The sequence below is a fragment of the Beta vulgaris genome, chromosome 9 (assembly GCF_026745355.1).
Source record: "Beta vulgaris subsp. vulgaris cultivar EL10 chromosome 9, EL10.2, whole genome shotgun sequence".
NCBI classification, from domain to species: domain Eukaryota; kingdom Viridiplantae; phylum Streptophyta; class Magnoliopsida; order Caryophyllales; family Amaranthaceae; genus Beta; species Beta vulgaris.
In genome coordinates, this window is record NC_079210.1 from 23034250 (window position 1) to 23039235 (window position 4986).

Consider the following 4986-nt stretch of genomic DNA (forward strand, 5'->3'; position numbering starts at 1 on the left):
TATTGTGCAATGTTCAAAGAATACAACAGATCCTGTTTTGTCCTAAATCATAGACCAACTATCACATAGCACAAAATAAGACTTATTTCCTAAACCATTGACACTTGAAGCACTTTCTATATTCTTCAAATTTCTCCCTAGATACGAACACCTTTTGTTTCTCCATCCTTTTCTATTTTTTCGATGCATTGTCTTTCTTAAATCCCTCATAGGAAGCTTAGCGAATTTCCAATATAATCTTCCTCATCCGAATTTCCAATATAATCAGCACTATTTTAAACTAACCTCTTAGTGATAATAGAAGTTATGGTATCTATTTTTGTTTCAAGTCTATTAACAAAAAAGTGGAATAAGAAAAGCAAGATAGAGAACTATTAACTTGGATACACATTCTTTACAACTATAGAGAACACCTTCCTTATATATCATAGTATTATGAGGGATACTATAGAAAACACCTCTTTTAGGGGGTCGTTCGTTATCGTTTTTTCTTTTCAGTTTTCAATTTTTTTTGCAAAACATGAAACAAGAAAAAGTGATTTTCACTTTTTACTTGTCAGTTTTCAAAATCATCATGTTTATAATAAATTTGACTAAGTTTTTATTCATTATAAGACATATATCATATGGCTTTGAAAATCAAAAAAACCAAAAAAATATAAAACCACAATAATACCGAACGGAATGACAACTTTGTTTTTTCTTAAAAAAAAAGAAAAAAAAAGCTTATTAACATACATATCACAAGCAAACAAGCGCTAACCCAAAAAGAAAAAACAAAATATATATTTTTTAGCCCTCCAAAATTTCAAAAGGAAGGCATTCAAATTAAACCCCACGATTCCACGAGATTAACAGTTGTGAGACTGAGAGTTCATGTATATCGCCGAGTTGAATTCCTCCACTGCATCAAACACCACACCTCTTATTCCACCGCTCGTTATCGGCCCTGCCGCATCTAAAGCCGACGAGTCTTCCCCCTGCCGCGCCTAATGCCGAGGCTACTGCTGCCATCAATTGTCGCACCAAACTTCTACCAATTAGGGCTCCGCTGATTGTTCCACTGCCACCGCCTGCACTGGTTCACTGCTGCCGCCTGCTCCACGCTACTGATACCATCAATATCTTGGTGAGTTATTTATCTTGTTTTACATTCTTTTAATCATCTAATCAATTTTCGTTGCCCTAATTTCGCACTCCACACTTTCAGCAAACCAGAGAGAAGAAGAACACTGAAACTCAAAAACCCCCAAAATCAAAAACCCTAAAATCCAACCTAATTCATAATCAATGGAGAACCACGAAGAAACAAATTCAGGTAAGATGATGGATGAGATCTACGCCAATAGTGACGAAAAGCAGCGTCACAGACCAATCACAAGCGCCGAACAACTTGATTGTGTGAGGACCCTTTCGCTTAGCCGTGACTCTTTCGCCTTCGCCATCTCCACATTTCTACGCCATCGTTGTTTGAGGGCCCTTTCGCTTAGTCGTGCGTCAGGCTCACACATGCGGGCCTCGAGAATCTCATACGCTCTTGGAGATTACTGATCTTGGGATTGGTCTTCTTGCTACCATGTGTTTGGGTTTGAAATTCCTCGATGTATCTTCCCTGAACGTTAGTTTTGACTTTTGAATGGATTGACTTGATAAACATGGTTTGTGTTTGTGATTCTGATTAAGTTGCATTCTTTATGGATTTTCGTCTGTTCTCGTGTCTTTAGTATATATGCTAATTCCAATTGTATTTGAAATTTGGCCATATACTCTATCTCAAAATTAGCGGAAATTGATAGATTGGTATAAAAATTGCTAAGGTGAAGAAGTTATAATTATGATGAATGTTAATCTCAAATACACATGTAGATTAGTCAAAGAATTAACAAAACATGTCAATCAAATTAATTTACTAAATATGCATGAAGTCCCATATATACATTAGGATAGTCTAAGATTATAAGATAAACTCAATTGAAAATGATCTATAAAACTCAAAACCAAGTTCTCTAGCAGCTATGACAAAGGCTACTTCATCAGGTGATTCAGCTTCATAAGCAATTAGAATTGTTTCCTCATGGACATAATGGGTTGGTTGTGTGGCAGATTGCCAACACCCTAAAAATGTTTTGTTTCATATCTGAATGAGGTTCATTGACTGAGTTTCCATTCATGAGGTGTTCATCACTGAATTTAAAACCTTTAATTGGCCTATCTGAGGCTATGTTACCCCCCCTCCCCCCGACAGCACAAAGGAGGAAATTGGTAGACCAATATGACCTTTATTGACAATTATATAGTGATTATGTGTGTCTTATCTTTCATGTAATGCTTAAGTTTTTTTTTCCCCACATTTAAAGATGAAAGAGTTTTTAGTGCAACGTGAAGCTGGAGAAGTAAATATGACAGATGAAGAAATTATTATCATGATGATGATGATGAGGAGGAGGAGGAGGAGGAGGAAGAGGAGGATGTGGATAAAGAGTGGTGAAATGCAAATAAACAAAGAGTACTATCTACTCTACTATTGTTCTATTTTGTTCTTTTGATGATGAAGACTAATTTTTACTTAGGTAGTTTTCCTAGGTTTTGGGCTTGCAGGTTGTTGCACGACATAGGATGTTTTATCTGGTTGATATTGTACTACAATTTTTGAGATGTTACTACATTATATTTGCTTTTATTTAGTAATATTTCTTTGGAAACAATAGAACTTCGATTTCCATGAAATTTATTGGTTTAATTTTGCAGTTTTATGAAGGTTACTTCTATAGGTGATCGTGCTCGAAAATGTACAAAATAATACGCTAAATTGTTTTCAGTGCATCCAAACACCATTCATGATAGGTCTCAAATTGCTTCCAAATATCACTATTTGAAAAATAAGATATCACCTTTAATTATATTTTGAATTAATATTATGTGGTTGTCCTTCAATATATTAATTTTCAGAAATATATTATTATTACCTCTAATTATATCTCGAGGCAAAATCATATGATTGCCCCTAAATATATGTGATTTTTAAAAGCAATTCGTTATATTGCCTCTAATTATATTGCGAGACAAAATTATATGATTGCCCCTAAATATATGTAGTTTTTAGAAGCAATGTTTTATATTGCCTCTAATTATATTTTGATGCAAGAATATATATTGTTGTCTCTAATTCTATGTTGAGGCAAGAATATATATGGTTGCCTCTAATTATATTTTGAGGTAAGAATATATGGTTGCCTCTAAATGTCGAATCTTTTAGAGGCAACCAGTTATATTGCCACAAAATGGACTTTTAGAGGCAACCATTAATTAGCGACGGAATTATTAGAGGCAACCACTAATTTGCTTCAAAAGGCAATTAGAGGCTACATCTTTGGTTTCAGAGGCAAATCTACCTTGCCTCTATATGTGATTTTTTTTTGTAGTGAAAGTGGTTCAAGGATTGAACGTCTTTCGTTACCTAGGATCCATTCTCCAAAAGGATGGAGAACTGGATGGAGACGTGGCGCATAGAATTAACGCGGGTTGGTTAAAGTGGAAAAGTGCCACCGGATTCCTTTATGATTCTGGCATTCCCCAAAGATTGAAGGGAAAGTTCTACCGCACTGCAATTAGGCCTGCTTTGTTATATGAAACAATGCCACGTTCATAAGATGAACGTGGCGGAGATGTGTATGTTGCGGTGGATGTGCGGCCACACAAGGAAGGACCGATTAAGAAATGAAGTGATCCGGGAAAAAGTTGGAGTTGCATCCATTGAAGAAAAGATGAGGGAGAATCAGTTAAGATAGTTTGGTCATGTGAAAAGGAGATCAGGAGATGCACCGGTGAGAACAATTGAAGAGTGGAGGAGTAATCAAATTGTAAAGGGTAGGGGAAGACCTAAGATGACTTGGCTGAGGGTAATTGAAAGTGATATGAGGTTACTTGGGATTGAGGAGAGCATGACGTTGGATAGAAGTGGGTGGAGGGGTAGTATCTATGTGGAGGAAGGGGTCTGATTACTGCATTTATTTGTTTTTCTCAATTGTGTTGGTATTAAAACCTTTTGCTGAAAACCTTTTCTAAACACTTCTTGGTGTAAACCTTGTTTTCAAAATAAAAAAACTTTTATCACTCTTGACGATGCCATCTCCTCTGGTCACTATTCCAGTTGACGATTCATGTTAGCCGACCCCAATCACCTTGGGAATAAGGCTTAGTTGTTGTTGTATCTCCCCCATCCATTGATTTTAGGTTCCCAAATTCACTATAAATAGCCATGGAGATTCATCACCAAGAACACCATCAACAACAATCTTCATCCTCTCTTCTCTTACTAATCAGAATTTTTCAGTCAATAATTCGCCGAAGAATGTGACTAAAGGAACCCAAAAAGAACACCCCATATTCTCTCTCTCTTTTCTGTTTCAACCCCCCCCCCCCCCACAACACACCCCCGTAGGCCACCTCACGCTCACCGGCCAATCGCCGCGCTCCGTCGCAGCTTTCCTCATAACTCGCCGTCGCTCGCCGGCCACTCGTTGCACCTGCCCGCACTCGCGCATTCTCCCTCCTCCTCGCACACTCTTCTTTCTCGTGCTCCTCTTCTTCGCGCGTCACTGCAACCACGCCACCGACGACCAACGCCTAGCAACATCACGTCGCACCGTCACGCCGCTGCTCACATTCGCTGTCGACCGTCGTTCGTCGGAGCCCGTTCCCTTGCCTCACGTTTGTCGCCCCTGCTCTAGTAGCAGAGGTAATTAATGACCTCTTATGTTCTTTCTTTTTAAAATTCTGATTTCTTATTTACTAATTCTGGCCCAAGTTTATAACCTTTACCAGTTAGTTTGGGCCTCGGAGAATACCTTTGGACTATAACTTAAGTGTTCATAAAGCTGATTTATTATGTTGTTGGGCTAAAAGATGTTTTAGACTTGTATTCATGGACTGATTTAGTTAGTTTTATTAAACCACTTAGCTTAGTTCCTAAAAGCTATATTTGGG

General features: G+C 37.7%; 1 long non-coding RNA gene across 1 annotated transcript; it reads left to right on the plus strand.

Annotated features, from left to right (window-relative positions):
* Window positions 1–776: 776 nt before the first annotated feature.
* Window positions 777–1656, plus strand: LOC125493444 (uncharacterized). Its single transcript, XR_007270014.2, has 2 exons — window positions 777–1129; window positions 1211–1656. It is a non-coding gene; the product is annotated as an uncharacterized LOC125493444 (long non-coding RNA).
* The last annotated feature ends 3330 nt before the right edge of the window (window positions 1657–4986 follow it).